This window comes from Schistocerca gregaria, chromosome 5 (genome assembly GCF_023897955.1).
Source record: "Schistocerca gregaria isolate iqSchGreg1 chromosome 5, iqSchGreg1.2, whole genome shotgun sequence".
NCBI lineage: Eukaryota > Metazoa > Arthropoda > Insecta > Orthoptera > Acrididae > Schistocerca > Schistocerca gregaria.
Window position 1 is genome coordinate 531,609,071 of NC_064924.1, and position 27,039 is coordinate 531,636,109.

At 54.9% G+C, this 27,039-nt stretch overlaps 1 protein-coding gene across 3 annotated transcripts in view; it reads right to left on the bottom strand.

Annotated features, from left to right (window-relative positions):
* LOC126273123 (muskelin) overlaps positions 1–27,039 on the bottom strand; it is a 129,762-nt gene that overhangs the window by 66,706 nt on the left and 36,017 nt on the right. The gene's annotated exons all lie outside the window — the stretch shown is intronic.

A 27,039-nucleotide genomic window follows, 5' to 3' on the forward strand; every position in this document is an offset into this window, starting at 1 on the left:
CATAGGTACAAAGTTCACTTTGAAAAATCTGAATTTAATTTCCTGTAGCCAACACAAAATTTTCCTTTCGACATATTACCAATAATCTTGGTATAAAACCACATACTTAAGCATTTCACAAATGTATAAAATAAACCTTTGTGATGCACAAGAACATAAGAAACTTTATTTGAGATGTAAAATTGATAGTCGTACTTTGACAAAATTGACACACACACACACACACACACACACACACACACACACACACACACACACACACACCAAAAAAATTCTGTTTTACCTTGGGATTTTATTCTCTGTTAGTGCCATTGGAACTGGAGGCCAAACTAACACATTTAATGTTGATGGAAAACAGAATCCTACATAACAAAGTGAACTAACAAATTAAATATTGGTAGGAAACAGAATACTATAGGGCCAATAGTTTGTAGTCATAAATAAAGGACAGCTGCGAAAACTATACAGGGTGGTGTGGAACTGCATGTGTCTGTACCTGTCTGAGTCTTTAGCACCTGTTTCAAAATATTAAAGAAGACTGATTAAAATGTATTTTAACGTACAGGGTGAATCAGTACTACTATGACAAAATGGCACAGGTTGCACAGGGGTACCTTCCAAGTATTTTAGTGTAAGGGACCCACAGTCTCCAGGGGCTCTTTACAGCGTTATTGCAATACATTTGGTTTCTTGCTCCAAATAAGCTTTGTAACTGTATTGCGATGAAAATAGGGCACAATGTTACAAATTTTGATGGTATGCACTGTGGTTCTTGATCCCATTCGGTCACAGTATAAGTTGTTGACAAAGCAACGCCCCTTTAACTTGTTATCAAGAGGTCTAAATCCAGTATTGCTCAGTTCTGTCTAGTGTTTTGTTTCTTGGCAGTGTGTGTTATGCACTAACAGTGATACACAGCTGTATGGTGGGTAAGTTTACTGACCAAGAGTTGGCCGATGTGCACTTCATGTAAGTATTCACTGAATGCCACTTTGAGCTGTTCCCACAACAGCAACCACATCTCAATACTTTTGCATTTGTATATTGGCATTTATACAAGAAACAACATACTTCTCTGTTGGAATAATTGTGTACGACAGGATTTTTCACTGTTGTGTATGTATTCCCACAGAAACAAAAGTAATATGCATAAAACATCATACAAATGATTATTACATTACTGCTCTGTAACAATCCACTGGAGACCATTCATCTTTTGTACCAAAATACTCAGAAGGTGTCACTGAACAACCTGAAAGTTTGTAGGTGGAGCTCTGTACACAAACAGCTCTCCACCCCCCCCCCCCCCCAAACTCACCACCTCTCCTCCCTCCTCCCCCCCCCCTACACACACACACACACACACACACACACACACACACACACACACACACACACACGTGGATGAACCATCAAATATACAATACAGAAAAACAAGTCATTTAAGCTGGAGTCTAAAAATATTGAAAACTTTAAAATAGGCGCCACACTTTTCTATTCCACAATAAAATAAATGTAAAATCTCCATGTACATTAAAAGCTGCACTATGGCCGAAGTATTGTTACACCCAATATTAAAAAGACTATTAGTAAAACATGCTTACCACAAGACTACAAGGACGTGTGTCTTCCCATCAGAGTATAATTGTATGTATCAGAAACTAATGTCATACAAACAGAAGGCCAAAACTACTTTACAAAGTACTTTCTCGTCCCAGCAACCAGAAGACAACCAATACACAGGTGATTCTTTAAAGAATCAAACTCCTACGTAAAAAACATCTCCAAATATATGGTTACTTGACAAATGAGTTAATGCAGTAAATATTTGACATTAAGGATGAAAGCAGAAACAGTTTGAAATTATGTATAAAGTATGCAGAAGTTGCTCAAGTGCTCCAATTTTCAAATACTGGATAAATAAAGACTGGGTGATAGCATGCTGTCAGTTAACTGAATCATGACAAACACACTGTTTCTAACTATAATACTTGACTTATTGTATTAAACTTTTGACATAAGATTACACTTCTTAATTAGTATATAATAGCGGCTTTTTAAATTTTCTCAACAATTGCACAAAATTTTGAAAGTAAGTCTATAAAACCTCAAAGTTGGAATATCAACAATACTATGAAAAGGACAGATTGCTACCCATTATAAAGGTAAGACAATGAGTTGGCAACAGGTACAATAAAAAAACTGTTACAATCTGACCTTTTAGACAAAGCCTTCCACAGAAAAGAAAGAACAAAAAATCCAGACATTCACACAAGCAAGCACATCTCATGCACACATGACCACTATTTCCAGCCTGTCTGTCCACAACGCAACTGTACTGCATTAAGCAGAAACAGCAATCTGGAGTGAGGTGTGGGATGTATATCAGGGTAAGGGCATGGGAAGAGGAATCAGTGCTTCCTGGTGGACTGGTGGAGCACGCAAGAACCAAGTGGCAGGACAAGGCTGCTAGATGTAGTGTCAGATAGGCTGAGGGGGATGGGGCAGGGGAGGGGAGGAGGGTGTAAAAACAGGGAGCGCGAAAGGAGACGGCCATGGCAGGGGAAAAAGACTGGTGGATGCATTAGCAGAAAGGTGTCCAATGAGGATGAGGGTATGTGAATGGAAGCTGATAGGACTGGGAGAGGTGGGGGGGGGGGGGGGGTGGAAACTGTTGAGTGGAGGGTGTGGGTACAGTAGGTTACTGTATGTTGATGTAGGGATGATTTCAGGAGTGGGCTATGTGTTGTAAGGATGACTACCAACTGCAGAGTTCAGAAAAGATGGTGGTAGAGGGGAGGGGAGATGGTCTGGTTTGTGAAGCAACCACTGAAATCAAGCATGTTATGTTCAGGTGCACATTTTATCACAGAGTGGCCCACTCTGCTCTTGGCCACAGATTTGCTGTGGCCATTCTTCCTAGTGGACAACTGGTTGGTAGTAATACCACACAGCTGTGCAATGATTGCAACAGAGCTGGCATATGACATGGCTGCTTTCACAGGTGCACTGGTCTCTGATTGGATAGGACTGGAAAAGAAGTGCTGGGTGAGCAGATTGGGAAGGTCTTGCACCTGTGCCTTCAAAAGGGATGTGATCCCTGTAGCAAGGGATTGGTATTGTAAGGGATTGGTATTGTGAGTGTCCTAGTGATAAATTAGGACCTTGTTGAGGTTGGTTGGATAATAGAAAATCGTTCTTGGAAGGGTGGGAAGGCTCTTGGATATGATATCCCTCATTTCAGGGCAAGGCATAGATAATCAAGCCCTGGTGAAGGATACAGTTCAGTTGTTCCAGTCCAGGATGGAATTGGATAACAAAAGGGCCGCTTCTCTGTAAATGGTTCTTAGGGTAATGGAGGATTGTGGGTATGTGGGAAACTGCCTAGCAGAATAGGTCTGTGTGTGGGACAGTGCCTGTCTGTGAAGGGTTTTGTTGGTACCTCAGCGTACTGGGCAAGTAAATCACTGCAGATATGCCATCCCCCCATGGTGACTAGGCTGAACGGGAGGGTTTTTTGTGTGTAAGGGACGGTAATCGTTGAAATGTAGGTTCTCTTGATGGCTGGTGGCCTTTACATGGACACAGTTGTGGATGGAACCACCAGAGAAGTGGAGGTCGATGTTCGGAAAGCTGACACACTGGTTTGAGGAGGACAAGGTGAAGCAAATAGCAGAGAAGGTATTGAGGTTGTGAGGGAATGACAACAGGGTGTCATGGCACTGAGTCCAGATCACGAAGATATCATCACTGAACCTGAATCAGACTTGGGGTTTGGGATGCTACGAGGTCTCCAATAGATGACTCATGAAAAGGTTGGCCAGAAGGATGCTGTGTGAGTGTCCGTAGCTGTGTCACAGATTTGTTTGTGTAACTTCCCTTCAAAGAAGAAGTACTGGTGAGTTAGGATAAAGTTAGTAAGGTGTAGGAGAAATGAGATAGTGGATTTGGAGTCTGCAGGATGTTGGGAGAGATCTTCAGATCTTTGACATTGAACACTAGATTCCTGTGATTGGCTGGAGGTGTTGGACAATGAGGGCCAAATTTTTTTAATGGGAGCGAGCACAATAACCTGCTACAATTGGGCTGTGTGGATTTTTGGAATTTGCGGATTTGTGGATTTTGGGGAGCACGTAGAAGGTGGATGTGCAAAGTGTTGTAAAGGTGACGATGGAAATAGATTGAGGGGAGGGTTTCTGTGAAGGGCCTAAAGCTTTAAGCAGGGACTGGAGATAATTTTGAACTTCTGGGATGGGATCACTCAGGTAACGTTTACAGGTGGAGGAGTCAGGCAATTGACAGAGGCCATCTGCCAGGTAGTCATTGCAATTTACAATGACAATGATGTGGCCTTTGTCTACAGGTATGACGATTAAGTCATGATCTGTTTTAAGGCTATGTATGGCTGCCGTTTTGTCTGCCAAAAGGTTCTTAAGAAGTGATCTGGGAAGGATGGTGAAGTCAAGTTGGAGACAAAGAAATCCTAGAAGGTGACCAGGAATTGGTTAGATGGAAGAGGGAGAGACTCACAGTTGGATGGTAGCATGAAATTAAAATACTAGATCAAGTAGGTGATGTTTTCCTGTAAGCTTAATACTAGAACACACCCAAGGGGGATGAGGAAAACACTACATTTTATGTAAAACCAGAAAACCCTTTAACTTACACTAAAAACAAGGACACTAAACTGTACAGCCTGACAGAACATCAGGCACACTATAACATCCCAATCAACTAGTATGCACCCACAGCAGTAACAAACACACTGAATAGTGTCAATGATTTGCAATTTTCGTGCCTGCTGTATAATAAACGATAAAGTCAGGACTAGAAAACGAATGTAAAATCATATCTGTAAGTAACTCACATGTCATACAACAAACATACCAACATTTTTAAAATATGCTGTTACAGGTAACCTGATGATTGCTGTATAGCTGGAATAGCACTGTAGTGCAAATAAAAAACACAGTAGCATAACAAAATACATTATTATACACAGAATAGCCTTCAATAGTAACCAAGATACTATTGACCATAGCTCACTACAAAATAATTTCCCTTCAGCCATTTATAGCATGCCACATCCACCAGCAACCACAGTCCATGATCACACTAGCATATAAAGCACAGCATCACAGTCTCAGTGCTAACAGACCCCCAAGAGAATAAGGGGGACGGTGGTGGCAGGGGAGAGTGGGCACGAGAGGGCGGGGGTGGGGGTGAGGAGAGTGGGCACGAGAGGGCGGGGGCGGGGGAGGGGAGAGTGGGCACGAGAGGGCGGGGGCGTTGGTGGGGAGAGTGGGCGCACAAAGGTGATGGTGGGCGGTGGGGGAGCGGGCGCGAGAGGGTGCTGGTGGGCGGTGGGGGAGCCGGCGCGAGAGGGTGGTGGTGGGCAGTGGGGGAGCCGGCGCGAGAGGGTGGTGGTGGGCAGTGGGGGAGCCGGCGCGAGAGGGTGGTGGTGGGCAGTGGGGGAGCCGGCGCGAGAGGGTGGTGGTGGGCAGTGGGGGAGCCGGCGCGAGAGGGCGGTGGTGGGCAGTGGGGGAGCCGGCGCGAGAGGGCGGTGGTGGGCAGTGGGGGAGCCGGCGCGAGAGGGCGGTGGTGGGCAGTGGGGGAGCGGGCGCGAGAGGGCGGTGGTGGGCAGTGGGGGAGCGGGCGCGAGAGGGCGGTGGTGGGCAGAGGGGGAGCGGGCGCGAGAGGGCGGTGGTGGGCGGTGGGGGAGCGGGCGCGAGAGGGCGGTGGTGGGCGGTGGGGGAGCGGGCGCGAGAGGGCGGTGGTGGGCGGTGGGGGAGCGGGCGCGAGAGGGCGGTGGTGGGCGGTGGGGGAGCGGGCGCGAGAGGGCGGTGGTGGGCGGTGGGGGAGCGGGCGCGAGAGGGCGGTGGTGGGCGGTGGGGGAGCGGGCGCGAGAGGGCGGTGGTGGGCGGTGGGGGAGCGGGCGCGAGAGGGCGGTGGTGGGCGGTGGGGGAGCGGGCGCGAGAGGGCGGTGGTGGGCGGTGGGGGAGCGGGCGCGAGAGGGCGGTGGTGGGCGGTGGGGGAGCGGGCGCGAGAGGGCGGTGGTGGGCGGTGGGGGAGCGGGCGCGAGAGGGCGGTGGTGGGCGGTGGGGGAGCGGGCGCGAGAGGGCGGTGGTGGGCGGTGGGGGAGCGGGCGCGAGAGGGCGGTGGTGGGCGGTGGGGGAGCGGGCGCGAGAGGGCGGTGGTGGGCAGTGGGGGAGCGGGCGCGAGAGGGCGGTGGTGGGCAGTGGGGGAGCGGGCGCGAGAGGGCGGTGGTGGGCAGTGGGGGAGCGGGCGCGAGAGGGCGGTGGTGGGCAGTGGGGGAGCGGGCGCGAGAGGGCGGTGGTGGGCAGTGGGGGAGCGGGCGCGAGAGGGCGGTGGTGGGCAGTGGGGGAGCGGGCGCGAGAGGGCGGTGGTGGGCAGTGGGGGAGCGGGCGCGAGAGGGCGGTGGTGGGCAGTGGGGGAGCGGGCGCGAGAGGGCGGTGGTGGGCAGTGGGGGAGCGGGCGCGAGAGGGCGGTGGTGGGCAGTGGGGGAGCGGGCGCGAGAGGGCGGTGGTGGGCAGTGGGGGAGCGGGCGCGAGAGGGCGGTGGTGGGCAGTGGGGGAGCGGGCGCGAGAGGGCGGTGGTGGGCAGTGGGGGAGCGGGCGCGAGAGGGCGGTGGTGGGCAGTGGGGGAGCGGGCGCGAGAGGGCGGTGGTGGGCAGTGGGGGAGCGGGCGCGAGAGGGCGGTGGTGGGCAGTGGGGGAGCGGGCGCGAGAGGGCGGTGGTGGGCAGTGGGGGAGCGGGCGCCAGAGGGCGGTGGTGGGCAGTGGGGGAGCGGGCGCGAGAGGGCGGTGGTGGGCAGTGGGGGAGCGGGCGCGAGAGGGCGGTGGTGGGCAGTGGGGGAGCGGGCGCCAGAGGGCGGTGGTGGGCAGTGGGGGAGCGGGCGCCAGAGGGCGGTGGTGGGCAGTGGGGGAGCGGGCGCCAGAGGGCGGTGGTGGGCAGTGGGGGAGCGGGCGCCAGAGGGCGGTGGTGGGCAGTGGGGGAGCGGGCGCCAGAGGGCGGTGGTGGGCAGTGGGGGAGCGGGCGCCAGAGGGCGGTGGTGGGCAGTGGGGGAGCGGGCGCCAGAGGGCGGTGGTGGGCAGTGTGGGAGCGGGCGCCAGAGGGCGGTGGTGGGCAGTGGGGGAGCGGGCGCCAGAGGGCGGTGGTGGGCAGTGGGGGAGCGGGCGCCAGAGGGCGGTGGTGGGCAGTGGGGGAGCGGGCGCCAGAGGGCGGTGGTGGGCAGTGGGGGAGCGGGCGCCAGAGGGTGGTGGTGGGCAGTGGGGGAGCGGGCGCGAGAGGGTGGTGGTGGGCAGTGGGGGAGCGGGCGCCAGAGGGTGGTGGTGGGCAGTGGGGGAGCGGGCGCCAGAGGGTGGTGGTGGGCAGTGGGGGAGCGGGCGCCAGAGGGTGGTGGTGGGCAGTGGGGGAGCGGGCGCCAGAGGGTGGTGGTGGGCAGTGGGGGAGCGGGCGCCAGAGGGTGGTGGTGGGCAGTGGGGGAGCGGGCGCCAGAGGGTGGTGGTGGGCAGTGGGGGAGCGGGCGCCAGAGGGTGGTGGTGGGCGCTGGGGGAGAGGGCGCGAGAGGGTGGTGGTGGGCGCTGGGGGAGAGGGCGCGAGAGGGTGGTGGTGGGCGCTGGGGGAGAGGGCGCGAGAGGGTGGTGGTGGGCGCTGGGGGAGAGGGCGCGAGAGGGTGGTGGTGGGCGCTGGGGGAGAGGGCGCGAGAGGGTGGTGGTGGGCGCTGGGGGAGAGGGCGCGAGAGGGTGGTGGTGGGCGCTGGGGGAGAGGGCGCGAGAGGGTGGTGGTGGGCGCTGGGGGAGAGGGCGCGAGAGGGTGGTGGTGGGCGCTGGGGGAGAGGGCGCCAGAGGGTGGTGGTGGGCAGTGGGGGAGAGGGCGCCAGAGGGTGGTGGTGGGCAGTGGGGGAGAGGGCGCCAGAGGGTGGTGGTGGGCAGTGGGGGAGCGGGCGCCAGAGGGTGGTGGTGGGCAGTGGGGGAGCGGGCGCCAGAGGGTGGTGGTGGGCAGTGGGGGAGCGGGCGCCAGAGGGTGGTGGTGGGCAGTGGGGGAGCGGGCGCCAGAGGGTGGTGGTGGGCAGTGGGGGAGCGGGCGCGAGAGGGTGGTGGTGGGCAGTGGGGGAGCGGGCGCCAGAGGGTGGTGGTGGGCAGTGGGGGAGCGGGCGCCAGAGGGTGGTGGTGGGCAGTGGGGGAGCGGGCGCCAGAGGGTGGTGGTGGGCAGTGGGGGAGCGGGCGCCAGAGGGTGGTGGTGGGCAGTGGGGGAGCGGGCGCCAGAGGGTGGTGGTGGGCAGTGGGGGAGCGGGCGCCAGAGGGTGGTGGTGGGCAGTGGGGGAGCGGGCGCCAGAGGGTGGTGGTGGGCAGTGGGGGAGCGGGCGCCAGAGGGTGGTGGTGGGCAGTGGGGGAGCGGGCGCCAGAGGGTGGTGGTGGGCAGTGGGGGAGCGGGCGCCAGAGGGTGGTGGTGGGCAGTGGGGGAGCGGGCGCCAGAGGGTGGTGGTGGGCAGTGGGGGAGCGGGCGCCAGAGGGTGGTGGTGGGCAGTGGGGGAGCGGGCGCCAGAGGGTGGTGGTGGGCAGTGGGGGAGCGGGCGCCAGAGGGTGGTGGTGGGCAGTGGGGGAGCGGGCGCCAGAGGGTGGTGGTGGGCAGTGGGGGAGCGGGCGCGAGAGGGTGGTGGTGGGCAGTGGGGGAGCGGGCGCGAGAGGGTGGTGGTGGGCAGTGGGGGAGCGGGCGCCAGAGGGTGGTGGTGGGCAGTGGGGGAGCGGGCGCCAGAGGGTGGTGGTGGGCAGTGGGGGAGCGGGCGCCAGAGGGTGGTGGTGGGCAGTGGGGGAGCGGGCGCCAGAGGGTGGTGGTGGGCAGTGGGGGAGCGGGCGCGAGAGGGTGGTGGTGGGCAGTGGGGGAGCGGGCGCGAGAGGGTGGTGGTGGGCAGTGGGGGAGCGGGCGCGAGAGGGTGGTGGTGGGCAGTGGGGGAGCGGGCGCGAGAGGGTGGTGGTGGGCAGTGGGGGAGCGGGCGCGAGAGGGTGGTGGTGGGCAGTGGGGGAGCGGGCGCGAGAGGGTGGTGGTGGGCAGTGGGGGAGCGGGCGCGAGAGGGTGGTGGTGGGCAGTGGGGGAGCGGGCGCGAGAGGGTGGTGGTGGGCAGTGGGGGAGCGGGCGCGAGAGGGTGGTGGTGGGCAGTGGGGGAGCGGGCGCGAGAGGGTGGTGGTGGGCGGTGGGGGAGCGGGCGCGAGAGGGTGGTGGTGGGCGGTGGGGGAGCGGGCGCCAGAGGGTGGTGGTGGGCGGTGGGGGAGCGGGCGCCAGAGGGTGGTGGTGGGCGGTGGGGGAGCGGGCGCCAGAGGGTGGTGGTGGGCGGTGGGGGAGCGGGCGCCAGAGGGTGGTGGTGGGCGGTGGGGGAGCGGGCGCCAGAGGGTGGTGGTGGGCGGTGGGGGAGCGGGCGCCAGAGGGTGGTGGTGGGCGGTGGGGGAGCGGGCGCCAGAGGGTGGTGGTGGGCGGTGGGGGAGCGGGCGCCAGAGGGTGGTGGTGGGCGGTGGGGGAGCGGGCGCCAGAGGGTGGTGGTGGGCGGTGGGGGAGCGGGCGCCAGAGGGTGGTGGTGGGCGGTGGGGGAGCGGGCGCCAGAGGGTGGTGGTGGGCGGTGGGGGAGCGGGCGCCAGAGGGTGGTGGTGGGCGGTGGGGGAGCGGGCGCCAGAGGGTGGTGGTGGGCGGTGGGGGAGCGGGCGCCAGAGGGTGGTGGTGGGCGGTGGGGGAGCGGGCGCCAGAGGGTGGTGGTGGGCGGTGGGGGAGCGGGCGCCAGAGGGTGGTGGTGGGCGGTGGGGGAGCGGGCGCCAGAGTTTCGTGGTGGGCGGTGGGGGAGCGGGCGCGAGAGGTTGGTGGTGGGCGGTGGGGGAGAGGGCGCGAGAGGGTGGTGGTGGGCGGTGGGGGAGAGGGCGCGAGAGGGTGGTGGTGGGCGGTGGGGGAGAGGGCGCGAGAGGGTGGTGGTGGGCGGTGGGGGAGAGGGCGCGAGAGGGTGGTGGTGGGCGGTGGGGGAGAGGGCGCGAGAGGGTGGTGGTGGGCGGTGGGGGAGAGGGCGCGAGAGGGTGGTGGTGGGCGGTGGGGGAGAGGGCGCGAGAGGGTGGTGGTGGGCGGTGGGGGAGAGGGCGCGAGAGGGTGGTGGTGGGCGGTGGGGGAGAGGGCGCGAGAGGGTGGTGGTGGGCGGTGGGGGAGAGGGCGCGAGAGGGTGGTGGTGGGCGGTGGGGGAGAGGGCGCGAGAGGGTGGTGGTGGGCGGTGGGGGAGAGGGCGCGAGAGGGTGGTGGTGGGCGGTGGGGGAGAGGGCGCGAGAGGGTGGTGGTGGGCGGTGGGGGAGAGGGCGCGAGAGGGTGGTGGTGGGCGGTGGGGGAGAGGGCGCGAGAGGGTGGTGGTGGGCGGTGGGGGAGAGGCCGCGAGAGGGTGGTGGTGGGCGGTGGGGGAGAGGCCGCGAGAGGGTGGTGGTGGGCGGTGGGGGAGAGGCCGCGAGAGGGTGGTGGTGGGCGGTGGGGGAGAGGCCGCGAGAGGGTGGTGGTGGGCGGTGGGGGAGAGGCCGCGAGAGGGTGGTGGTGGGCGGTGGGGGAGAGGCCGCGAGAGGGTGGTGGTGGGCGGTGGGGGAGAGGCCGCGAGAGGGTGGTGGTGGGCGGTGGGGGAGAGGCCGCGAGAGGGTGGTGGTGGGCGGTGGGGGAGAGGGCGCGAGAGGGTGGTGGTGGGCGCTGGGGGAGAGGGCGCGAGAGGGTGGTGGTGGGCGCTGGGGGAGAGGGCGCGAGAGGGTGGTGGTGGGCGCTGGGGGAGAGGGCGCGAGAGGGTGGTGGTGGGCGCTGGGGGAGAGGGCGCGAGAGGGTGGTGGTGGGCGCTGGGGGAGAGGGCGCGAGAGGGTGGTGGTGGGCGCTGGGGGAGAGGGCGCGAGAGGGTGGTGGTGGGCGCTGGGGGAGAGGGCGCGAGAGGGTGGTGGTGGGCGCTGGGGGAGAGGGCGCGAGAGGGTGGTGGTGGGCGCTGGGGGAGAGGGCGCGAGAGGGTGGTGGTGGGCGCTGGGGGAGAGGGCGCCAGAGGGTGGTGGTGGGCAGTGGGGGAGAGGGCGCCAGAGGGTGGTGGTGGGCAGTGGGGGAGAGGGCGCCAGAGGGTGGTGGTGGGCAGTGGGGGAGAGGGCGCCAGAGGGTGGTGGTGGGCAGTGGGGGAGCGGGCGCCAGAGGGTGGTGGTGGGCAGTGGGGGAGCGGGCGCGAGAGGGTGGTGGTGGGCAGTGGGGGAGCGGGCGCGAGAGGGTGGTGGTGGGCAGTGGGGGAGCGGGCGCCAGAGGGTGGTGGTGGGCAGTGGGGGAGCGGGCGCCAGAGGGTGGTGGTGGGCAGTGGGGGAGCGGGCGCCAGAGGGTGGTGGTGGGCAGTGGGGGAGCGGGCGCCAGAGGGTGGTGGTGGGCAGTGGGGGAGCGGGCGCCAGAGGGTGGTGGTGGGCAGTGGGGGAGCGGGCGCGAGAGGGTGGTGGTGGGCAGTGGGGGAGCGGGCGCGAGAGGGTGGTGGTGGGCAGTGGGGGAGCGGGCGCGAGAGGGTGGTGGTGGGCAGTGGGGGAGCGGGCGCGAGAGGGTGGTGGTGGGCAGTGGGGGAGCGGGCGCCAGAGGGTGGTGGTGGGCAGTGGGGGAGCGGGCGCCAGAGGGTGGTGGTGGGCAGTGGGGGAGCGGGCGCCAGAGGGTGGTGGTGGGCAGTGGGGGAGCGGGCGCCAGAGGGTGGTGGTGGGCAGTGGGGGAGCGGGCGCGAGAGGGTGGTGGTGGGCAGTGGGGGAGCGGGCGCGAGAGGGTGGTGGTGGGCAGTGGGGGAGCGGGCGCGAGAGGGTGGTGGTGGGCAGTGGGGGAGCGGGCGCGAGAGGGTGGTGGTGGGCAGTGGGGGAGCGGGCGCCAGAGGGTGGTGGTGGGCAGTGGGGGAGCGGGCGCCAGAGGGTGGTGGTGGGCAGTGGGGGAGCGGGCGCCAGAGGGTGGTGGTGGGCAGTGGGGGAGCGGGCGCGAGAGGGTGGTGGTGGGCAGTGGGGGAGCGGGCGCGAGAGGGTGGTGGTGGGCAGTGGGGGAGCGGGCGCGAGAGGGTGGTGGTGGGCAGTGGGGGAGCGGGCGCGAGAGGGTGGTGGTGGGCAGTGGGGGAGCGGGCGCCAGAGGGTGGTGGTGGGCAGTGGGGGAGCGGGCGCGAGAGGGTGGTGGTGGGCAGTGGGGGAGCGGGCGCGAGAGGGTGGTGGTGGGCAGTGGGGGAGCGGGCGCGAGAGGGTGGTGGTGGGCAGTGGGGGAGCGGGCGCGAGAGGGTGGTGGTGGGCAGTGGGGGAGCGGGCGCGAGAGGGTGGTGGTGGGCAGTGGGGGAGCGGGCGCGAGAGGGTGGTGGTGGGCAGTGGGGGAGCGGGCGCGAGAGGGTGGTGGTGGGCAGTGGGGGAGCGGGCGCGAGAGGGTGGTGGTGGGCAGTGGGGGAGCGGGCGCGAGAGGGTGGTGGTGGGCAGTGGGGGAGCGGGCGCGAGAGGGTGGTGGTGGGCGGTGGGGGAGCGGGCGCGAGAGGGTGGTGGTGGGAGGTGGGGGAGCGGGCGCGAGAGGGTGGTGGTGGGCGGTGGGGGAGCGGGCGCCAGAGGGTGGTGGTGGGCGGTGGGGGAACGGGCGCCAGAGGGTGGTGGTGGGCGGTGGGGGAGCGGGCGCCAGAGGGTGGTGGTGGGCGGTGGGGGAGCGGGCGCCAGAGGGTGGTGGTGGGCGGTGGGGGAGCGGGCGCCAGAGGGTGGTGGTGGGCGGTGGGGGAGCGGGCGCCAGAGGGTGGTGGTGGGCGGTGGGGGAGCGGGCGCCAGAGGGTGGTGGTGGGCGGTGGGGGAGCGGGCGCCAGAGGGTGGTGGTGGGCGGTGGGGGAGCGGGCGCCAGAGGTTCGTGGTGGGCGGTGGGGGAGCGGGCGCGAGAGGTTGGTGGTGGGCGGTGGGGGAGAGGGCGCGAGAGGGTGGTGGTGGGCGGTGGGGGAGAGGGCGCGAGAGGGTGGTGGTGGGCGGTGGGGGAGAGGGCGCGAGAGGGTGGTGGTGGGCGGTGGGGGAGAGGGCGCGAGAGGGTGGTGGTGGGCGGTGGGGGAGAGGGCGCGAGAGGGTGGTGGTGGGCGGTGGGGGAGAGGGCGCGAGAGGGTGGTGGTGGGCGGTGGGGGAGAGGGCGCGAGAGGGTGGTGGTGGGCGGTGGGGGAGAGGGCGCGAGAGGGTGGTGGTGGGCGGTGGGGGAGAGGGCGCGAGAGGGTGGTGGTGGGCGGTGGGGGAGAGGGCGCGAGAGGGTGGTGGTGGGCGGTGGGGGAGAGGGCGCGAGAGGGTGGTGGTGGGCGGTGGGGGAGAGGGCGCGAGAGGGTGGTGGTGGGCGGTGGGGGAGAGGGCGCGAGAGGGTGGTGGTGGGCGGTGGGGGAGAGGGCGCGAGAGGGTGGTGGTGGGCGGTGGGGGAGAGGGCGCGAGAGGGTGGTGGTGGGCGGTGTGGGAGAGGCCGCGAGAGGGTGGTGGTGGGCGGTGGGGGAGAGGCCGCGAGAGGGTGGTGGTGGGCGGTGGGGGAGAGGCCGCGAGAGGGTGGTGGTGGGCGGTGGGGGAGAGGCCGCGAGAGGGTGGTGGTGGGCGGTGGGGGAGAGGCCGCGAGAGGGTGGTGGTGGGCGGTGGGGGAGAGGCCGCGAGAGGGTGGTGGTGGGCGGTGGGGGAGAGGCCGCGAGAGGGTGGTGGTGGGCGGTGGGGGAGAGGGCGCGAGAGGGTGGTGGTGGGCGCTGGGGGAGAGGGCGCGAGAGGGTGGTGGTGGGCGCTGGGGGAGAGGGCGCGAGAGGGTGGTGGTGGGCGCTGGGGGAGAGGGCGCGAGAGGGTGGTGGTGGGCGCTGGGGGAGAGGGCGCGAGAGGGTGGTGGTGGGCGCTGGGGGAGAGGGCGCGAGAGGGTGGTGGTGGGCGCTGGGGGAGAGGGCGCGAGAGGGTGGTGGTGGGCGCTGGGGGAGAGGGCGCGAGAGGGTGGTGGTGGGCGCTGGGGGAGAGGGCGCGAGAGGGTGGTGGTGGGCGCTGGGGGAGAGGGCGCGAGAGGGTGGTGGTGGGCGCTGGGGGAGAGGGCGCGAGAGGGTGGTGGTGGGCGCTGGGGGAGAGGGCGCGAGAGGGTGGTGGTGGGCGCTGGGGGAGAGGGCGCGAGAGGGTGGTGGTGGGCGCTGGGGGAGAGGGCGCGAGAGGGTGGTGGTGGGCGCTGGGGGAGAGGGCGCGAGAGGGTGGTGGTGGGCGCTGGGGGAGAGGGCGCGAGAGGGTGGTGGTGGGCGCTGGGGGAGAGGGCGCGAGAGGGTGGTGGTGGGCGCTGGGGGAGAGGGCGCGAGAGGGTGGTGGTGGGCGGTGGGGGAGAGGGCGCGAGAGGGTGGTGGTGGGCGGTGGGGGAGAGGGCGCCTGAGGGTGGTGGTGGGCGGTGGGGGAGAGGGCGCCAGAGGGTGGTGGTGGGCGGTGGGGGAGAGGGCGCGAGAGGGTGGTGGTGGGCGGTGGGGGAGAGGGCGCGAGAGGGTGGTGGTGGGCGGTGGGGGAGAGGGCGCGAGAGGGTGGTGGTGGGCGGTGGGGGAGAGGGCGCGAGAGGGTGGTGGTGGGCGGTGGGGGAGAGGGCGCGAGAGGTTGGTGGTGGGCGGTGGGGGAGAGGGCGCGAGAGGGTGGTGGTGGGCGGTGGGGGAGAGGGCGCGAGAGGGTGGTGGTGGGCGGTGGGGGAGAGGGCGCGAGAGGGTGGTGGTGGGCGGTGGGGGAGAGGGCGCCAGAGGGTGGTGGTGGGCGGTGGGGGAGAGGGCGCCAGAGGGTGGTGGTGGGCGGTGGGGGAGAGGGCGCCAGAGGGTGGTGGTGGGCGGTGGGGGAGAGGGCGCCAGAGGGTGGTGGTGGGCGGTGGGGGAGAGGGCGCCAGAGGGTGGTGGTGGGCGGTGGGGGAGAGGGCGCCAGAGGGTGGTGGTGGGCGGTGGGGGAGAGGGCGCCAGAGGGTGGTGGTGGGCGGTGGGGGAGAGGGCGCGAGAGGGTGGTGGTGGGCGGTGGGGGAGTGGCGCGAGAGGGTGGTGGTGGGCGGTGGGGGAGAGGGCGCGAGAGGGTGGTGGTGGGCGGTGGGGGAGAGGGCGCGAGAGGGTGGTGGTGGGCGGTGGGGGAGAGGGCGCGAGAGGGTGGTGGTGGGCGGTGGGGGAGAGGGCGCGAGAGGGTGGTGGTGGGCGGTGGGGGAGAGGGCGCGAGAGGGTGGTGGTGGGCGGTGGGGGAGAGGGCGCGAGAGGGTGGTGGTGGGCAGTGGGGGAGAGGGCGCGAGAGGGTGGTGGTGGGCGGTGGGGGAGAGGGCGCGAGAGGGTGGTGGTGGGCGCTGGGGGAGAGGGCGCGAGAGGGTGGTGGTGGGCGGTGGGGGAGAGGGCGCGAGAGGGTGGTGGTGGGCGGTGGGGGAGAGGGCGCCAGAGGGTGGTGGTGGGCGGTGGGGGAGAGGGCGCGAGAGGGTGGTGGTGGGCGATGGGGGAGAGGTCGCGAGAGGGTGGTGGTGGGCGGTGGGGGAGAGGTCGCGAGAGGGTGGTGGTGGGCGGTGGGGGAGAGGGCGCGAGAGGGTGGTGGTGGGCGGTGGGGGAGAGGGCGCGAGAGGGTGGTGGTGGGCGGTGGGGGAGAGGGCGCGAGAGGGTGGTGGTGGGCGGTGGGGGAGAGGGCGCGAGAGGGTGGTGGTGGGCGGTGGGGGAGAGGGCGCGAGAGGGTGGTGGTGGGCGCTGGGGGAGAGGGCGCGAGAGGGTGGTGGTGGGCGGTGGGGGAGAGGGCGCGAGAGGGTGGTGGTGGGCGGTGGGGGAGAGGGCGCGAGAGGGTGGTGGTGGGCGGTGGGGGAGAGGGCGCGAGAGGGTGGTTGCGGGCGGTGGGGGAGAGGGCGCGCGAGGGTGGTTGCGGGCGGTGGGGGAGCGGGCGCGAGAGGGTGGTTGCGGGTGGTGGGGGAGCGGGCGCGAGAGGGTGGTGGTGGGTGGTGGGGGAGCGGGCGCGAGAGGGTGGGGGTGGGTGGTGGGGGAGCGGGCGCGAGAGGGTGGGGGTGGGTGGTGGGGGAGCGGGCGCGAGAGGGTGGGGGTGGGTGGTGGGTGAGCAGGCGCGAGAGGGTGGTTGCGGGTGGTGGGGGAGCAGGCGCGAGAGGGTGGGGGTGGGTGGTGGGGGAGCGGGCGCGAGAGGGTGGGGGTGGGTGGTGGGGGAGCGGTCGCGAGAGGGTGGGGGTGGGTGGTGGGGGAGCGGGCGCGAGAGGGTTGGGGTGGGTGGTGGGGGAGCGGGCGCGAGAGGGTGGGGGTGGGTGGTGGGGGAGCGGGCGCGAGAGGGTGGGGGTGGGTGGTGGGGGAGCGGGCGCGAGAGTGTGGCGGGGAGGGGAGGGAGCTCGAGCGTGTTAAGTGACAGTGTACTTGCTTTCAAAACTGTGAAACTTGTCAATCAATTGAATCATTATGGCTTTATGCAAAGGCATAGATTTTCCACGACTTCACAAAACATAACTTAGGAGGAAAAACACACGTTTTGGAAAAATCTGTGATATACAGCAACATGGATGCTCCATATTTTCCTATATACAAAAATATAAATTTGAGTTCCACAAAACACCACATGTTACTTTCCAAAGCACTGAAATCGAGATTGTGATCCGCTTTTGTAAGGCGGTCATAGTTCATGTCACGTGACCTCGCCAGCTGATGGCGTCGGATATTTGAGCATAGGACACGTGATGTAGTCAGCCAGTACCAACATCACTGTTCAGTAGCACAACCACACAAATAGGAAAAGTTAATGTTTTAAATTAATATACATAGGGCTTCTACATAAAAAGCAAAGTTTTCACATAAAATATTGGTCTCTAAGATAAATATGCCGCAAGAGAATCTAAGCTTTCACGTATAATGTTGATCTTTTTTGCGCGTGTTACACGTTAAGATGCATCACATAAATATGCCAGTAAAATTTTTAACAACGACATAAATGTCTGATCATCTGGGTTTGAAATTCTTCTCATTGTCATCCTCAAAGAGTTGATTTTTAAGTGACTCTGCGATTTAAGAAATTCATCATACATTCTCACACATAGTTCATCTTGGGTAAAAGGAAATTTACTTCAAAAGTAACCCTTTTAAAACCACCATTCACAATATTCACAATATTTTCCCGCAACGTGTTAGAAATAGGTTCGTTTCAGCAGTTGTCAGAGTGCTGGATAACAGGTGTCACCGCACTTGCGCAGCTACGATGACTTAGGAAGCCCGTATGTTCGTAAGTGTAAAACATTAAAAGATCTTACATTATGTCATGAAAGAAACAAGTCATCAGAGAATATTCCAAGAGCATCCGAATTTCGTGAAACATACTAAAATGCATAATTTTGCTTACAGTGCACATTCACATGCCCAGACTTGAATGTAAATTTTCTTGGAATACCAGAACTGTGTTATCCCATGTTTGGTTCTTATAATGGCATAATGCCCTAAGGGCTAGAAGATGAAAATGTGTGTTTGAAATGCACCAAACAGATGAAACTAACCGATAGTGTTGAATTAAACACTTTGTTTCAAATAAATAGACTGCATCAGTGCAAAAGATAAATAAAAGCCAAATTTCTTCAGCAAACCGACAAAAATTACTTCATTGTTTTGCAAAGCGATTAATGCTTCACTGTCAGAAAGCTGGAAATAAAATAAAACCTGAAACTAATAACTTACTTTAGACTACTGTAATTATGTGAATGTATTTTAACGAACTTTATAGCTCCCAGCAACAGGAACCCATTTTGTTTTCATTTGACGAGAGAGCAATAAACAAAGAGGAAACAGCAAAATCACTAAACATAAACATGGGTCACGAACAAACACCCACCTCCCCAGTACAACTCAGACTGTTCTATGTATCAGTCCCAGATCTACGATATTTCCGAACCGAGGCAACACTAGATAGTGGTGATGCCCGCCCGATGATTAATTCAGAAATCAACTTAGAATGTGTTCAAAAACCAACAGGGACGCGTTGAATAACTGGTAGACCAACGAGCACTAGATGCTAGATGATTTTTGAAACAAGCTTTTTTCCTCAAGAATTTGAATTTGGCGACCCACCTCCTCCTGAAATTGCTTGCAGGGGCAGATACCCCAGTTTGCCCCAGCCCCCTAGATCCGGGCCTGTTGCACTCGCGTGAATCTGGCAGCTTGGGCGCACCAGTAAAATTTTTCTGGGCAGCATACGGTTGCTCGCGGCTACTGCTTATACAGCTAAAAGAGAGACTTCCGTAGCCAGAAGCGGGAGAAGGTACTTACTACTCGTATGTGACTTAACTGCGCATGCACGTAAGCCCAGTCGCAAATGCTCAAACAAATCTAATGCAAACAGTTGTGACGTCAATCTCGTCACAGGCAGTTTGTTGTTCTGAAGCACTGCACAGTCTTCCTACAGCCTTTGACAGATGCTCGGATGAAGACTGTGTTTTGTTGTTGTATGTGACGCATTTCGTTTAAAACTTAAGTTTTATTTTCGTTTTTCTTGTCTTGTTCATGTTTTATTGCTGCAGTATGTAATGGGTCTGGGATATGTGTTATTTTCTACCGGATCTGTCGATACCAAATCTAATGAGGGAGGTTATAAATGTTTTCTTATATTTTTGTCAGAATATTTTTGTGAATTGTAATTTGCCTTATTTTATGCTAATTTGCTTACATGTTTGATAGTGACAGCGCATTGATTAATATTAGTAGATGTGACGAATAATATTAAAGAGACTGGTTACAAGTGGAAGCTTATGTGTTGTGTGAAACGTCTTTGACACTGGAGTCGTCTCTGACTGTAGTCAGTCGGCAGTGAACACACACTGTGTGACAGTGGAACAATGTACAGGTCCCCGTTATAATAATTTGCAAGTGACCAGCAAAAATGAGTTATTCTACTACTTTTTTATATAAAAACATCAAGAACGAAGCACATTCAGAAAAATGGTGTTTGAAGCACCAAACATGAGGCAAACGCATTGAACCAGGACATTTCCGCAGCCAAGGAAACATTATGGAATCGTACTTTCATTAGACAACTGAAGCCAACACAATAAAGTCAAAAATCATCTTATAAACATCCACGGAAAAGTGAGTACTGTCACGAAATATGCTAAATTCAAGTATATAAAAATAGTGAGCATACTTGAAGTATTATTCTGCAGAAAAGGGATACTGTAATATCCATCATTAGAATACTGGTTCTTGACAGTCAAAATTACAAAAAGCTAACTGAAAACTAAAACAATGAAAAATTTCCGGAATTCTAAAAAATTTCCGGATTTTTCCCAGTTTTCTCCAGGATGAAAAAATTCCCGGGTTTTTCCCGGATCTCCTGGGTCGTATACACTCTGTATATATAAGAGGCAGGTTGGAAACTATTTTAGTCAGTCTGCCAAGAATTGTGAAATGTATTAGATCTATGTCTGGTGGGTCGGGGAAATGTACGGCAAATGATGCAATACAAATTACAAGTCAGAAAATGTACCAGTGTTTATCTACATTTGGAAACTTCAATAAAGGTCACTGTGGTAATAGGATCAGAATATGAATAGTGTTATCTCCACCAATTAGTTACTATGGACGGCATTTTTGTATTGATTTGACTGTCAAACTTCAAGGACAGTGATCTAAGGACTTTATCCAGTGACTGTGTTAATTATATTTGTTTGCCAAATGAGAACTGTTGTGAATAGTAAAGTCAGTGTTATGTTACTGCAACACTAGAACAATCACATCACCAGACATCAACTGAGTGTAGTACATGACTAACTGATATCAGTCATAATTTAAGTAACTGAGGCACGATTTGTAACGACAAAAATAATCAATTTTTAAAAATCTAATGTGATCGGATAGATAAATACCACCTACTCACCAAGCAATGGAAGGACAATACACACACAATAAGGTTCAACTTATGCAAGCTTTTGAAGCCAGTGTGTGACGAAGCAAGCTGGAATATTTTTACTTCCACTGCTGTTTTGCCATCTGCCTCATTAGATTTTGTTTTTCATTTTTGAATTAATTACCATTAACATACATGAGTATAATAAGCATTTTCATAAGAGAGAAACATTGACCCTCAGTTTCAAAGAATACCATATAACACCAGATCTAATTTTGTGCTTAGTTTTATGTATGCAACTGATTTTCAAATTTATTTTGACTATTCCTAGTTAGTATCTTTTGTTGTAGGGTGAAATCAGTAATTGTTTCGTAACTTAAATTCTACAGTTGACGTATAAACAAATATAAATTCTGTGCTAAGTATAAATATCAGGAGTAAGAATTAATAGTATTCTTACAGCACTGTTTGGCTCTATTTGAAAACATGTTAGCAAAGCCAGCCCTTAATTCCAAAGTAATTAACAGTTCTGTCCAAAGGATTGTTTGCATATTTATTTGTTAATTTTATGATTTAAACAAATAATCTGGCCTAACTCGTAGTAGAAGAAATTGTTAAAAAGACGGAATTTTTTGATGTATTCAGTTAATTTAATGAGTTAAGTTTTAAATGTAATTTCTTTAAATTAAACATCAAACAATGTCAAGTTTCAGCACCTATTATTGTGAGGGTATATAAGGGCCTGATTTTTTGGTCACGAGACAGTCAGTCCAAGGCAGAGTTTTAGATGAGAAACCTGTGCTGATGAGAACAACAACAGTACTTCAACTTAACTGTGAAATAAGTGTTACACAATTAGGCCGTGTGTTAAATCAATAACAATGTGTGCTCCATATGTACATTTCTATTCTTCCCAAGAACTGTGAACTTTGTGGTTAGGTTTCTACTGCTCGTAGATGTCCAATCGTAAACTACTGTGCCAGTTTGTGGAGGTTTACCTGCAAACTATTAATGAGGCTTATGAGATATTAAAACAATAGTGCACTGGCCATATTAGATGACTATATGGAGGATTGTGAAAAGTGAAAGTAAACAACTGTGAATTGCAAATGTCCACCTGTCGGCTACATCATTTAAAGCAGTCAGTATCACAACACAGTACATCAACACCGAGGACAACAAATGAAAAATAAAGGAAGGCGAACTGTTTCAAGTGGCTCCTTCTTCTGCCATAAGAGTTGAACGGGAAGAAAGAAGGGTAAAGGAAAAGCACTGGAGATGTTTAGGAAAAGGGTACAGTTTCTAAAAGTCACCCAGAACCCCAGGTCAGGGGAGACTTACTGGGCTGGATGAAAAGGAAAGACTTTCTCATCCTGTCCGGTAAGTCTCCCTTGACCTAGGTTTTGGGTGACTTTTCCAAACTGTACCCCTTTCCCTAAACCTCTCCAGCATTACTTTCACCCCTCTTTCTTCCCCTTCAACTCTTCTGCCAGAAGAAGGAGCCACTCTTGCATAAGTTAACTCTTTTTGTGTGTATATTCTCCTGCCACCATTTGTCGAGTAGATTTTTTTATCTATCCAATCACATTATGCAGAGACATGATAGTCATGAACAGTAGGCAGTCAATAGATAAATACAATTAAATTGTGGAGAGTCCAAATCCACCATAGTCCACATTATTAATGAAGTGAAACCCCACTGTTACATTTTTCTAAGAACTTCAAAAAAAATGGTCTAAAATACAGGAAAATGTAAAATGTGGGAAATACCATTTTAAGCTGTAAAAGTTATGTATAGGATATGCCATTGCATTTTCACACTTTAGTATTTTGATGCCTATTATGTTCATATACATAATGTCATGAACTTGTTTATTATTTAGTAATCATTTATTATCTAATAAAAGCTGGTGATATAATGGGAACTGATAATAGGGAAGCAGAAATGTTTGACTCAATTTCATACGTAATTATTGATCTTTCTAGAACGCCTGAAGCTGTCATTCATTATTTAAATAATGAAACACTGCATCAGTTACACATTTTAACATGCTTAGCACAGTGGATTTAGAGAATTTTTCTCGATATCAAGTGCAAATATTTACATAAGTATTTTGTGTGGTGTTTGCATATGTAATGTTCTGTGTCCCTTGAACTGTAATCGTCCTTTTCGAGGTGTTCTCTCTCTCTCTCTCTCTCTCTCTCTCTCTCTCTCTCTCTCTCGCACACACACACACACACACACACACACACACACACACACACACTACAATCTATCACTCACGTTGTTTTTCTGTGTAACATCACAAAAATGGTTGTGACGCCGTGATACTTTTATTTGTACGAACCTATTTACTCCTATCAGCCACCATGTGGAATAGAGTTTGGCAGCAGCAGGAGATACAGTACGAATTGTTCCAACTTTTACATGTTTTCATGTTTACCTGTTTAAATCTAAAGCTCTTTATAAAGGAAAGTATGGTGATCCTTTACCCCTGGATTTACTGAAACTGCACCATGTTACATTAGCAGCCATTGTGGGCCCCAGTGTTGTGTGTGAAGCATTTAAAGTGTTGTGTACCTTCGAAATTTTAAGCAGAATAATGACTCATTGCTGTGCTTTTGGCTGCTTGTTTGGAGGCGAAATGGGAGGAAAACTGTACAGAATTCCTTCCGAAGGGAGGTTTCTACTGCTCGTAGATGTCCAATCGTAAACTATTGTACCAGTTTGTGGAGGTTTACCTGCAAACTATTAATGAGGCTTATGGGATATTAAAACAATAGTGCACTGGCCATATTAGATGAGTATATTTGAACCCAATGCTTTATTTCACTTAAAAAGAGAGACATTGGGTGAATTTCTGTAGTACCGAGCGGCAGGAACAAGAAGTATGTTAATATAGAGCTTTAAATTAGCGATGGATTTTTTCCTTGTAATTGCGAACTAAAATTGGTTCCCTTTTGTCCTGCTGATTATTGGATACGACCGATTTAATGCTAATTATGAAAACAGGTGTTCAAATGCAATACTGCAACAAAAACCATGGACTCTGCTTTCACCATTAATAAAGGATAGCAGGGAGAAAACTGTTTCATGCTTGCCGCAACAAATGCTTTTCGACTCATTTATCTTAAATTTGGCAAGATTTTTTGTTGCTAAATATCCAACATGTTCTGTTTGAAGCCACTGATCAGTTTTAGCAGAGCATTAAATGGTTGGGTGCACTTCTTTAATATACACGGCTAAGTATGCTGCAGAAGTCAATGCATCACCAGCTGCACAGTGGACCCAAAATGGTGGCCTCTGGCAAGTTGGCCGTACTTTCTCTATACAGAGCTTTAGTTTAAATCCGCTAAATAGAGCACCTTGGTTTCAAGAACTTAACGAGATAATGTTTGTAAATACTATTTGATGGCCAACATCATGCCAGCGCCATTTTATGTCAGTTTTTATCCCACAAATATTTTTTCATACAGTGTAAATTGTGAGAAAATTATAAATATGTTGATGCAAAATTGGGTGTGAATTAACATAGTGGATATAGGAAATTAGATGTGAGTGATAAAAAATGTCGTAAACAGTGGAAAAATGTTAATTCCGGGAACATAAAAGCAGGGTTATACTGTAGTAAATTGTCACCATCGCCAACTTCTCAGCCAGATTTGATGGAAGTGCAGCTTCCATGGTCATATTTGCATAGGAAAATTGGTCTGCACCCGTGGCCTAGGTGTAACATCCTTGGTCCCATGTTCGAAACCCACCACTACTTAAATTTTGATTAATAGTCAGCACTAACACCCAAAGACTTCCGGGCTTAAGAGGTCACCCCTCATTCTGCCAATCGCCTTGTCAAAGAGAGCAAGGGAGTGGACAGAGGTTCAGGGCACTCTCCTATCCTTGGGGTAGGAAACCGGCCCTAAAGGCAGGCGAATCTGCAATAATCAACGGCATGATGATGCAGAAGGCAATGGAAACCACTACATTGAAGACATATAATGTGTATTCACAAAACATGTGACCTGTAACTGAAAAAGTGTCATGATGATCTCTCCATTGGCAAAAGATTGTGGAATAGTGCCCCATTTCGATCCCTGGGAGGGGACTGGCAAGGGAGAGGTGATCATCAGAGAAAGATCGATAACATTCTATGAGTCGGGGTGTGAAATGTCAGAAGCTTGAATGTGGTAGGGAAGCTAGAAAATCTGAAAAGGGAAAGGCAAAGGCTCAGTCTAGATATAGTAGGGATCAATGAAGTGAAATGGAAAAAAGACAAGGATTTCTCATCATATAAGTATAGGGTAATACCAATAGCAGCAGAAAATGGCATACTGGGAATAGGATTCATTGTGAATTGGGAGGTAGGACAGAGAATTTGTTACTGAAAACAGTTCACTGATAAAGTTGTTATTATCAGAATCGAAAACAAACCAACACTTCAGATATACATTCCGACGTCACAAGCTGGGGATGAAGAGACAGAAATTATACGAGGATAAAGAGTAATACAGTATATGAGAGGGGGAGAAAACTAAGTCATGAAGAACTGGAATGCAGTTGTAGGGGAAAGAGTAGAAGAGAAGGTTCCAGGAGAATATGGGTTTCGGACAAGGAATGGGAGTGGAGAAAGACTAATTGAGATCTGTAATAAATTTCAACTAGTAATAGTGAATACTTTTTTCAGGAATCACAAGAGGAGGTGGTATAATTGGAAAAGGCTGGATGATAGAGGAAGATTTCAGATGGATTGCATCATGGTCAGATAAAGATTCTGAAGTCAGATACTGGATTGTAAGGTGTACCCACTAGAAGATATACACTCAGATCAGAATGTAGTAGTGATGAAGAGTAGACTGAAGTTTAAGAAATTAGGAAAAATCAGTACACAAAGAATGTAGGATACAGAAGCACTAAGGAATGACAAGATACACTTGCAGTTCTCTAAGGCTATAGGTACACCTATAAGGAATAGCTCAGTAGGCAGCACAGTTGAAGAGGAATGGACATCTCTAAAAAGGGCAATCACAGAAGTTGGAAAGAAAAACATACGTACAAAGAAGGTATCTGCAAAGAAATCATGGGTAACAGATTAAATACTTCAGATGATTGAGGGAACAAGGAATTACAAAAATTGTTCAGGGAAATTCAGGAATACAGAAATACAAGTCACTGAGGAATGAAATAAACAGGAAGTGCAGGGAAGCTAAGACGAAATGGCTGCAGGTAAAATGTGAAGAAACCAAAAAAGAAATGATTGTCGGAAGGACTGACTCAGTATATAGGAAAGTCAAAACAATCTTCAGTGAAATACATAGCAAGGGTGGTAACACTAAGAGTGCAATGGGAATTTCACTATTCAATGCAGAGGTGAGAGTGGACAGGTGGAAAGAGTTCTTTGAAGGCCTCTATGAGGGGGAAGATTTTCTGATGTGATAGAAGAAGAAACAGTAGTTGATTTAGAAGAAATAGGGGATCTAGTATTAGAATCAGAATTTAAGAGCACTTTGGAAGATTTAAGATAAAATAAGACAAAAGGGATAGATAACATTCCATCACAATTTCTACAATCATTGAGGGAAGAGGCAAACATAAAGCTATTCGTGTTTGTGTGTAGAATTTATAAATTTGGCGACATACCATCTGCCTTTCAGAAAAATCTCATCCACACAATTCTGAAGATAGCAAGAGCTGACAAGTGTAAGAATTATTGCACAATCAGCTTAACAGCTCATGCATCCAAGTTTCTGACAAGAATAATGTACAAAAGAATGGAAAAGAAAATTGAAGACGTCAAGCAATGGAAAATCCAGGATGGAATGAAACATATTATGAAAGGCAAAGTTGCTACTCACCATATAGCGGACGTGCTGAGTTGCAGGTAGGCACAACAAAAACAACTGTCACAAATAAAGCTTTTGCCCATTAAAGCCTTCGTCAACAATAGACCAACAATAGACGACCCACACACACACACACACACACACACACACACACACACACACACACACAGTGAGTGAGGATATAGTTGGTCAGGATGATTAGGAAGGAGGTTGTTGGTTTGGAATCCCTCGGGTGTCAGAAAAGGTAGTGTTCCACTACCCCCCCCCCCCCTCCCCTGCCCCCACCTCTCTACCTTCCATGTAACCTGCAGCACTTTACTGTCACCACCCCCACCAAACTATTCCTCCTCCTCCCCGACCCAGCCACCCCCTTACCGCCACCCAGTCGCCACTCCCATCATGCACTGGTGCTGCTGCTCGGAGTGTGGTTTCAGTTGCCTGACTGTGCAGCAGTCGTGTATGAGTTGCATTAGTGTGTGTGTGTGTGTGTGTGTGTGTGTGTGTGTGTGTGTGTGTGTGCTATTGTTGACAAAGGCCTTAATGGCTGAAGCTTTATTTGTGACAGTATTTTTGTTGTGCCTATCTGTGAGTCAATACTTTTTGAGAGGCAATTCTGACATTGGGGTTAATAATACAAGCAAGACTTCAAGAAGATAAGGCACTGCTTATTGAAAAAAGTAATGTAAATCACTTTATTGATATGTGACTACAATGGAGCCACTATACATGCTCAGAGAATTGTAATTACTATTATCTCTGTATCGTAGTATGTCTTCTCCTCTTCTTACGCTTCTGTGCCTGGTTGGTTCTGATGTCGCATTTAGATTATGGTCTGTAAAGAAGCATTTCTACTATATGTAGTGTATCTAGAATTTCTGCTAAATATATATGTCAGTATTTAATGCATTACGTGTTTTTGTTAGTAGACAAAGTACCTTCCCTGTTCCCGTTATTTAATTAATTATATAACAATTAAATGTTGCCCTGGCCATTTGTAATTGCATAGTTGAAGTGGCGCCATTGCTGTTAAAATTAATAAAAATTTCTTTATAGCTATTTAATTCTAAAAGTATTGTAAGGATTTAATCCCAGTAAATTTAAAATGGCATCTCATAATAATTTCTATTTCATTTTAGGCCACAGGTACAGTTTTATTGAAAGGAATTATTTTAATTGTGTACACTGCCATTGTACTTAGGCAGCTATACCGGAGTATCAAGCCTCGCAGAGAAAAGTAATTGTTTGAATATTATATTAAATTTGCTTATCACGTAACATTAAACAAAGTTTTTTTATTTTTTTTTTTTATTTTTTTTATCCATTGTCAATAAGATGGATGTCTTCACGTTGGAATACGTATGATATTTCTGGCCACAGAGCCCTGAGGA